Below are 10752 nucleotides of genomic sequence, written 5' to 3' on the forward strand. Positions count from 1 at the left end.
TTGCCTTAAGAATGACATGCTAGACTGTCACTCTTTTTACTGGATTTTTGCCAAGCAACTTGTCTTCATTTGGGGAGAGTTTATGGACTAACTTTTAGCTCTTAAAAATTACCCCAGGGAGAAATGATGTTTTTTTGTTTTGTTGTTTGTTTGTTTTTTGCTTTTCTAATTACACAGTCCTTACTTTTTTGGCTCTGAAATGACAGCATGCTTTTAGAAAAAAAATACAAAAAAGAAAAAGAAATTAAAATCACTGTATTAAAACAAGAAAGAGAGCCAGTTAGAAGTGTCTAGGAACAGAGCCACTAGAATTTCTCACTTTCTTTATGAGTCAGAGGCGTTGTCATAGGAAGTTTATTTTTATTTTTTTCCTGTTATGATAGGACAAGACATCATGAGAGGCAGCACAGGCGGGCAGGAAGACCGTGGACTTTGGCATGTGACCTGGATGGAAGTACCTGCTCTGCCTCTTCCTAGCTGTGTGGCCCTAGGCAAGTTGCTTAAGGAGTGGAAGCTTAGTTTTTCTCATTGTTAAATTGGGAATAATAATATCCTCCTTGTAGGGTTGACATGGGGAATATAGATAATGGGACTAGCACAATGTCTGGTCCTGTTAAATAACAAATAGCTTTTTTTTATTATAACCACTAATGATGTGTTTGAATTTCTCCCTTCTCCTTTAGATGACTATGAGCTACTTATTTTCTTAAAGGAGAGGGTGCTCAACTGTGCCACTTATGGAATACTGACCTCCAGGCACTAACTTTGTGAAGTGGAAAGATAATTCCCAGAGTAATGTCCTAAGAGAAATAGTAAATTGTATGGAGTGGGAGGTCTGAGTATCACAGATAAACTAAATAATTCCTCATGCAGTAAATTACACCAGAATATCAGTGTGTTCTTCCTACAGAAATTAGCTCCCTATTGATGGTGAGAAAGCAAATGCTCAAAGAAAATATTTGGCCAATGATCTTGGTTAGTTAATGATAGTAAAGATAAAGCAGGGAATTAACAGCTCAGAGACTGATGAGCTAGTTCAAAGAATTATCTAGGCTCCTCGTTTATTAAACTTATTGCTCATTCTTGGCCACTTTTCTCTACACAGTATTCAGAGAGTGAGACGGGAATGAAGAGACAACTTCAGTTTATCCAGTGTTCTAAAGATTTTTTGGGTAGAAGTGGAGGTTGAAGATATGCGAGAGAAAGAGAAAGAGAGAGAGAGTGAGAGAGAGACAGGCTTGAATAATTCTGACATTCCTGCTATTATTGTAATAAAGCATTGAGCCATAGAACAAAGGCATATTATCTACTTCTTTTGTTCCTTTTTCACCTGGGTTTTAGAAATCTCTCTACATATCTTATAGTGACATTCAGTATGTATTACTTAACAACTAGCAAGACTGAAAATACCATGTTCTGAGTGATCTTGAAATAATGCTGCAGGAAGTGATTCTTAAACTATTCTTAAGCTGTTCCATAGAATATCAATCCCAGGAGATGTGCTCAGGCAGGGTAGATCTGTCGTCAAATGTTTAAGGAACACTTGATTGTAATGTCTTTGGAGGATGAAAAAATATATAGCATATAAAAATTTCTGTAAAGTCATGCAGTGAATAAAAATGTTTAATATTGTTTCATTGAGTGTTTCTAAAACTTATTTGACCACAGAACCTTTTCTGGTATAAACATCGATCAATCCCAGGTAGTCGTGTTTTGAAACGCACTTTGGAAAATATTGAAGCAAGGGATGTAGATATTTTATACAAAAGTCATTATTAAACAGTTATCTTTCTCCAGTTAAAATAGAGTTTTTACATCAGAAACCCTGTATTGTATGTGAGAAATTCCCCTTTGGCTGGTCTCAAAATATAGATTGGTAAGAATATAGGCCTTTTAAGACTCTTTAAGCCATTTTCTAATTATTGTTTGTTTTTTTACTTTCCACTTACCCTTGATCTTGTTTGGCCTTTTGAGATATGTGGGATTGACCTCTGTATTCTAAGAAACAAAAATACTCTTGCTATATCTTGGAAGGTTATCTGGCTATTTGACATTTTATCCCATTTTGACTGATTTTGTATAAATACTTTGAGCCCTTCCTAGGTATTGTAAGTATAATCCATTTACTATACTAAATGAATAACCATAAAATGCATGCTTAATTAGTATCTTTCTGAAAAATACTTGACAAGACCTCACATGTCTCTAAGTGGCAAAGAAGGTAGTTATTTAAAAATTGTTCTGCTTAAGATAAATAAATAAAGGCACAGAGATGATCAGTGATATGCTCCTTACCCCAGAGACAGTCAAGGTGTTTTTGAAATTAAAACACTGAAGATTTTCTGGTGATTTGCAAGTCACATGCACACCAACTCCATAGCTTCATCTCTATGGACACAAAAAATGATCTTAGAGGATTGCTGTTTTGCTGTGAATGTCATAATTTTTACTAAGCAAGCAGCTCTCCTCTGGTGTGCCAAGGATTCTTTTTTTTATGGTCCTAATTGATCTCTATCCCCCAAAGGGTTCTGAATTATGCAAGTATCTCAAGTCTTAACAAGCCATCCCTACACAGCTGTGCAATGGAAATGTTCAACAGAAAGGTATTCACTTCAGTCTAGGCAAGACCCTGACTGCTCCCTGGAGAGACCCAGATTTAGGGGAGCAGGTTCTGGGCCATCTGGGCTGGAGAAGCCTGTTTGGCCCATTTCTGTCTTTTTTCTCCCAGCTCCCTTCCCATTACTCTGCTGACAGGGAGGGTCTAGTCACCGCAGGCTTCCTCAGACTTAGCGCTTGTCTCTCACTGACCCCCAGCTGCCAGGCTTTGTTTATTACTGAACTGAGCATTTAGATTCAGTCTTGGCTGGTGGTAGCCTTGGAAAGAACATTTGCTAAGATTGTTTTAGTTTTCTTTCAAATAAACTTCCACAAGCCTGGACATTTCAGGCATTGCTAATGCCAGAAATGTGGGTGATTTATTCTTAGAGGCTTAAATTAGGATTTTTTTTTTTTAAAGAAAACTAACAATGTGATGTATTACTATGGTATACATTTTAGCCATTGGTTGTAAAGGACACTTTGCTCTGCCTTCGATCTGAAAAATTTAAATCTAAAGTCCCCTTCTGGGAACAGATCTGTTTCTATTGAGACACCCAGCCCCTGGCTCCCTCTACTGGTGAACAACCTCCCTCTCCATTTGGGCAGCTGGGGATTGTAATTAGCTGGGGGCTGGAAAAGGGACTAGACATGCCCTTAAATTAGGAACTGTGGATCCGATAGCATATTTTCGCCACAGATCCCCTTTCTTTCCTCATTCTTCCAACCTCAACAATCTTGGCTACCTAACTCACAAATTCTTAGCTCCCCCTAGTGCCTCCCTTCATGTACTTTTTGGCTTTAATCTTACATCTGCCATTTAACAAGAAGCCGCTTGTCTGGATTGAGAGCACTGATCAACACCATGACTCCTGGACTTTAAGGCTGGGCAATCGCTAAGTGGATCTTTAAAGAAATACAATAATGTACAATCATCACTGAATTTATGAATGAAGTTTAGGCTTATCGTCAGAGTGTAGACAGCATGCTAGTTGGAGGAAGATCCTCAATGGGATGATTGCTTGAAAATGCCTCCCACCTGCCCCATTGCAGTGCTCTTTAGTCAGCTGGTAATATTTGAAATCCTCCTACTGAACTGATGGCAGCTGCAACTTAACCCCTCTGCTGCCATAAACTAGCTATAATTGCCTTAGAACATGAAGCCTCAATTATGGAGGCCATTGGCCCAGACTTCCAAAAAGCAGCTGTTTTATCTAGCTAACAGAGGGGACTAGAGAAGCTCCCCAATAGACTAGATGCATGTTATTTCCTAGAGAGGTTGACAGCTGACACCCACACCCGGGCCTGTTTAGTTAGCGTTGGAAAAGTAGCACGTGAAGTGATTGTCTTCAGTCTCAGCACATCAAATGATCCAACGCCTAAATATCCTGTGGTGTAAACACATCAATTGGAAGCTTAAGAGAGACAGTCTTCAAAAAAGACTTACTTAAAAGAATGTTTTCACAATCATGCTTAGCCATAGACTGTGTTAAATTTAACATATAATAAATCAATTTTAGAAACACACTATTTCGGAGATATGGAAACAATTGTCAGGCATGCTTCAGAGGAAACTGAAGAAGCATCTGGGCTAACATCTGTCCGCTTATTCAGGGTAAATTGTTTACAGAAACAATACAAGAATATTCTTTCCTGCCTTCATCACTTTCTATGGTGGAGTGACTTTATGTGTTACCAATAATTGTGCTGTTATTTTAGCAGTGAACATTTCAATGACTTGACTTCCACGGAGTTATTATCCTGGGTCACAGTCAAGTCTAAAAGGAGGTGAAATGAGGTCCCATTTCACCTTTTCCCACTTGAGGTCCCATCAAAGGATAAGAAGTTTTAATAGATATAGTAAAGCTTTCACACCTCTGTGATCCAGGCTTCAATTAGTGTTGTATTTAAAGAACCCTGACTCAAACAGAAAGTCATCTCTCAAGCATTTGAGAGGGTCTGGTTTTAGACAATCCTATTAAAATCTCTTGTAGTATTCAAAACTCTTGGAGATTCTCCCTCTTCTGTTTCAGAGGAATCAACTCTCTTAGCTTCACTGTTCTGTCTCTATACTCTTGGTCCCTTGATCACCTGTCCCCTCTGTTACAACAAATCTCATACCTACACATTCTGACCGATGTGTCCCTTAATGTTTTTCCTGATTATCCATTATGGGTATTTTGCTCTTTCTCTCATTAAAGGCGGAGGAAGGTACAAAATGGTTAAATTGGCAACACATTGTCTGTTGGGTGGAAGAGGAGAATTACGCTGTAAATCATCACATTCTAATACATTTGTTCCTCAAATGAATATTGGAACTAGATCTTAAGCCTCCTGTAAAAAATAATATAGTTTCTAGAACTCAGGTAAATGTGGGAAGAACTAGTGAGAACACTAAAGACAGGAAAATAGCTTAGCCATTGCTAAGGTTAAAATGAACTCTCCTATATTTCCCAAAGCAAGGGAGAATCTTAAACTCAATACATTTGAGACCTGAGTCACTATATGTCTATATAGACTCTATTTTCTACAAAGTAAAATTTACTTTGTAAATCCCTTACTTTGTAGAAAGTAGTTTTATGGACTATATTTTCTACAAGTAAGAAAGGAGTTTAGGAAAATGGATATTTTATACTTAGCTTTTTTCCCCATTCACTCACCCACTCAACACAGATTTACTGAGCAGCTACTATGTACCATATCCTGGGCTGGTAAAAAACATACCATCCATGTGATGGTGATGACCACTGACTTCACTCTTTACAAGAATTTATATCAATGTGTCCTAGACATTTGGTAGTGGAGGTATAGCTGTAGTCCAAACTTCTACCAAGCTATGGTTTCTGAGAGCCCTGTATGTTAAGTGCCTACAGAATGCTCAGCATAGTCAAAGACACCTTAGATTCACATTATACAAGGAGCCACACTGTAGTTATTCAAGATTAAGCATGGGTTGGAGACTTTGGCTGTATGAACTCCAGCCTTGGGTGTGCTATACTCATCTGGGTGGCCTCGGGAAAGACATTAACCTTTCTGATTTTTTGCACCTGTAAAATTAACTTTTAGTTACAATTAACTCCAAGGTCTTTTCCAATATTTTACCTTTTGTGATTCTCTAAGGTTTGTTTTTTTAATTTCCAAGTAGTTGTAATAGGTACTGGATAAGTAAAACGGCTTATCTTGAAACCTCATCTCAGATACTCTGTTGGAGGCAAGTAGCAATTTTAAATTACTTTCTTCTAGGTATGTGAATTAAAGTTTAGAAAAATGTGAAACTTTTACATTTGATAGGGTGGAAATTTATATCCTATTTAAGAGAAGTATGAGGAAATTTTTGATAATGAGAGAAACCACAAGTATGAGTGGTTCTTTAGAAACTTGTTCTATGAGAATTAAAAAGAGATTTCTTCCAGTGAAAGAACAAAGGAGATGTCACATATGACTGCATCTGCATATCCTGAAAGATTTGCTGAAGGCGAGAAGGGTCAGTTTTTGTTGTCCAGGAGGGACAATGAAAGTGAGCACCAAATAAATACAGGACACTGAAGGTGAATTGTCAGGTGTGTGTTCATATTTTACATAGTCAGCTAAAGTTGTTGCTTTTGCTCTTATCCTACATTTAGAAGTTAGAATTCATTATTTTTATTTTAATTGATTATGATCCGTTTTGGTGAACACTTTTTGTTTCATTCACTCCAGTTTGATCTGATGCAATTTCAATGGCTTCATGGATTTGAGTACACAGGGCTCCAGGCTTACAGACATTCTAACCTTGTGTGACTCCCTTTAACCCCATTCCTGCAAATCTGCTTGAGGAAAAACTATGAAGAACGTTCTTCCTCAAACAACAAACAGTTACTAAAGTGATAGAGGGATCTCTGATTAGCAGCTTTGCTCTGTTGGTGTTGAAATGTGGTTCATGCTCATACTTCTCACTCCTTATCTCTCTAGAAAGGGGGAGTTTAGTAGAGCTATAATTTAGTACTGCGGGGTGTAACCAGGTCTGCCAGGTCACTGGAAGATCTTCTTCATTATATTCTTAGCATTTTGTGACAACTTATGAACAGGTTCTTTAAAAAAAATGTGTATTCCTTTAGGGATTGAGAGATCCTTTTCACACAATGCTAAAAAGAAAGATTCTCTAAATTCCTAAGGGCATTCATTCTCCCCTTAATTCTCCTCTCCTCTCCTTTCGGTTTTCTTTTCACTCAATAGTTAGAATAGTGCACCATTCACAAGAATACACTCAAGTTTCACGATCTGTACCTTCTTTAACTTATGTACATGTATGTTTATAGGGGTCTGGTTGAAGAGAAGCAGGTCAAAGCAGAAACACCTAGCTCCCAGAGGGTTACTTGGAGGACCAGAGGTTTTAGGAAATACAGTGTGTCTCAATCTCTCTGCAAGTTTCCACACCAAAGTGAGTAACCATGGATAAGGAGTAAATTGCTGTTTCTAACTTTTAGCTTGCAAATAAGCACTCAACATTACGCTTTTCAGGAGACTGAGGGTTGGTTTTGTAGACATGACCCATCCATTAGTTAAAAACATGTTTTAAGGATTTTTTTTTTTACTCATAGTATAGCTTTTAGAATTATGACTCGCAAATTACTGTGGGTTTTTAAATATGGGCAAACCTGAAATCATTTTCATCATTAGAACCAAGCTGTTCTTTTCTGTTAAAGAAGGAGGGCTAAGGAGAGGGGCAGAGTAAAGATGGATCTTATACTTTCATTGATTAAAAAACAACAAATAAAAAGACAAGAGCAGACATGGATTTTTACTCTTCCCCATCCCCTCATGTTCACATAAATGAGGGTTGGGGGAAGTTACATTTCGTAACAGAGCTCCTAATCTTGCTTTTCTCCTAGGGCACTTCTGTGATTCCTCCAGCTTCTCTTTCAAGTCCCTTTTCACCCCAATCCCTTCTCCTTGATTTTTGTTTCACAAATAGGAATAAAGTGGCATATGTTTTCTGATCATGAAAAGGATATCATTTTATAATTTTGACATTAGGAGAACATCTAAAATGCACGTTTCTGTAGGAACAGCAAGCCCTCAAAATCAGTAGAGTGCCCTTCTTGTGTCTCTAATGAAAGGGGCAGTTTCTCATCTTGTCTTTTCTGAGAAACATTAAGAAGTCCTCCCAAGCCCGCTGCAATGCATTGGTTGGGTATAGTCATGGACTTGATCAAGAGGCAGCTACATAATGGCAAAAAGAAGAGACTCACGTGAAGTATCCACATCCTATGCAGAAGGGGAGATTGGGGGGCAACTACATGAAACTTCAACATTGATTTTTCTAAAAGCTTAAGAAGAGTAGTGTCATCTTGCTTGGTATGTACCCTATGGAGAAAGGATAGCTTTGCCCCTGGGAACGTTAGATCATGAGCAAACTAAGATGATCTCACTCAGTTATTTAGGGGCTTGAACTTGATAGGACATAGGGAAGGCAGTTACTGCTAAAAGGTTCATAGCTGGTCCAGTGCATTAATTGCCAGAGAAAGCAGAAGCAAACCCTTGGAGAATACTTTTATCCCCAAACTTAGGAATAACTGGAAGCTCATTTAAACTGGGAGCATTTCCCCCTCCACCCCAAGGAAAGATAACTTCCCTCAAGGGGATTGGGAGAATGAAGCAGCGTATTTTCATCCTTGTGATAATGGATGTGAGTCAGGCACTATCATAAAAGAAGAATTAACTTGAATGTGCCACATACTTGGTTTGGCCTTGTCCCATACCTGTACTCTTGTCATGGTTGATTACCTATGTACATCAGATATAAAGCAAGCAGTCTGCATTGTGGCATGAGATAAAAGGTATGTTAATATGCTCAGGCCATATACTATCTTGGCCAATAGTAATTTTATATCATTTGCTTAAAGGAAACTGCACTTCTTTCAATATTTTTTTCCAATGAAGAAAAATTTAACATGACTGAAAGTTTACATATAACTCTTGCATTTGAGTAACAGCACTGAATCCTCTCCATCTCAAACAGAACTTTTAAATATATATATATATATTTTTTTTTTGTATTTTTAGTAGAGACGGGGTTTCACCGTGTTAGCCAGGATGGTCTCGATCTCCTGACCTCGTGATCCGCCCGTCTTGGCCTCCCAAAGTGCTGGGATTACAGGCGTGAGCCACCGCGCCCGGCCTTAAATATTTTTATTACTTTTGATATGCAAAAGCTAAGGAGAAACGGTTTGGAAGACCTAAGTTAAATTTCTAATGAGTCTTGTTTTGTTAATAGGGGAGAATTTTATACAGCTTCGATGAGTTTTTTCTTTCCACATGAGATAATATAAACAAACAAACAAAAAATAAAGAATTCATTTCTCTTCTTACTTTAAGAACCTTAAGGGCTAAAAGAGTGGTTTGGTTTCCTGACTGGCAGTTTTGGTTTGCCTTCTCTAAGTGGTCTTGTGCAATTCCCCAGAGGAAACATTTGAAGAGGTTTTTTTCTCCCACATGAGAGAGTTTCATCCCACACAACCCACAGAATTTGATGGCAAACTTCATGGACCAAGTGTCTGGTTTTACAGAAGTGGCTGTGGTGTATGTTTTTCTTTTCACAGGTGCACATTTATTCTACCTTAGGAATAAGAAGAGATCATTTTATTTTAAAGAGGGTAGTTTAAACACTGATAAGTGGATGCCAATCAGGTAGGTTTTAATTTACTAAATGAGGGGGAAAACGTGTGGAAAAAAAGGATTAAAACTTCCAAAGCCTTTCTAGCTGATCTTTCTTTACAACCATCTGGTGTGCACAGAAGTATTGTATAATCTGGCCTGTATTATTCTCTTACTGTGAAACATATTGAAACGCTTTGTGTTTAGGTGTGTGTACAGAAATTCATGAAGTTCTTTTATACACTTTCTTAGTTCCATCACAATTCTCATTTTAGGATGTCGTGAAAAGATAGCCTGGTGAGAGAGTACATTCTACCCTGGCTTGTAAATTTGGATTTGTTCTTTCCTATCTACCAGCCACCTGATACACTGTCCCCGTGCAAAGGGCACCCGTTCACATCATTTTTTCCAAGCGCTAAAACCTGGAAAGATATTTTTTAAAGGACTACAGAAGCTGTCTTGGGGGTTTGGAAAACATCACAAAATTGTTAGCAGACCTTTTGACTGTGCTATTTTTAGGAAGTTAACTGTGTTCTTTCAAAGTACATTTTCAAATGACATTTTTGACGTTTGCCTTGCCCCCACTGATGTGTGAAATATGTACAATGAAAAACGTCAGTACAACACCCCAAACAGATACATTTTAACCTCAGCAACAGTCAGCAACAGGAGAAAAAGTGATTAAAAAGAGAAAGGTTTTCGCAATATTTATGCTGCTGTTTCTTCTCTAAAGGAGCTTTTATTTTACCATTCAAACAAGTTTGTTTTCAAACCAGTTGCTAGTTAAAGGAGCAGCGGATCGCGCATCCGTAAGAATCAGCTCTAACCAAACAGCAAACGCGTTGGCCAGACGGTGTCTTATTCCCCCACAGCAACCCCCGGTAGGTCAGCTGCCTGCAGAAGCGCTATCTTACCTTAAGCACGTAAGATCAGGGAGAGAGGCTCGCGGGCTCCCACGGAGAGGATCGGGGAAGGGCTGTGATCCGCTGCTGGTAACATGCACTTGGCTTTTATGGGCAGGTGGGAGGAGCTGCTCCTCATAGTAGGTGGGCAGGGAAGGAGCGGCGGGCGGGCAGCCTCTGGAGGAGCTGGACACTCTTCTCTGGGGAGGGGAGGAGAGGGCAGAGACGGGAGCCCGCGAGGCGGAGGAGAGACGACCGGGCGGGGGAGGGGGGGCGCGGTCACGACGGAGGAAGGAGTGGAAAAGGGAGAGAGGGAGAAGGGAAAAAAGAGAGGGAACGAGAAATAGAGAAAGGGATCTAGACCACAGATGGGGAAAGGTGGGGGAGAAAATGAATAGCAGAGAGACAGAGAGAGAGAGAGCGCGCGCGAGAGTCTGGGAGGAAAGGGGAATTGGAGTATTTTCCGTTTTTGCATGACATTTTTTGGCAGAGGGAGTTGTGGGTGATTGTGACTTTTGAAGGTGTTTTCTGGGAATTTGGGAATTTGAAAAGCTACATAGCGGTCCGGGAGAACTGAAGGGTTTCTAAGCGAGGCAAGGGAGGGGAAGCGGGGCGTCCG

The 10752-nt window shown here is 39.2% G+C and overlaps 1 protein-coding gene across 8 annotated transcripts in view; it reads right to left on the reverse strand.

Annotated features, from left to right (window-relative positions):
* COL8A1 (collagen type VIII alpha 1 chain) overlaps positions 1-10216 on the reverse strand; it is a 151201-nt gene extending 140985 nt beyond the window's left edge. For 4 of the 8 annotated variants that reach the window (XM_077994043.1, XM_077994042.1, XM_077994041.1 and 1 more), the window contains exons 1-2: positions 10146-10216; positions 2296-2388 (exon numbers count right to left, since the gene is read on the reverse strand). The gene's annotated coding sequence lies outside the window, so the exon portion shown is untranslated. The remainder of the gene's footprint in view (positions 1-2295; positions 2389-10145) is intronic. The other 4 variants (XM_015129442.3, XM_015129438.3, XM_028844689.2 and 1 more) reach the window with 1 other exon arrangement.
* Between the last annotated feature and the right edge of the window lie 536 nt (positions 10217-10752).

The sequence above is a fragment of the Macaca mulatta genome, chromosome 2 (genome assembly GCF_049350105.2).
Source record: "Macaca mulatta isolate MMU2019108-1 chromosome 2, T2T-MMU8v2.0, whole genome shotgun sequence".
In the NCBI taxonomy this organism is placed as follows: Eukaryota; Metazoa; Chordata; class Mammalia; order Primates; family Cercopithecidae; genus Macaca; species Macaca mulatta.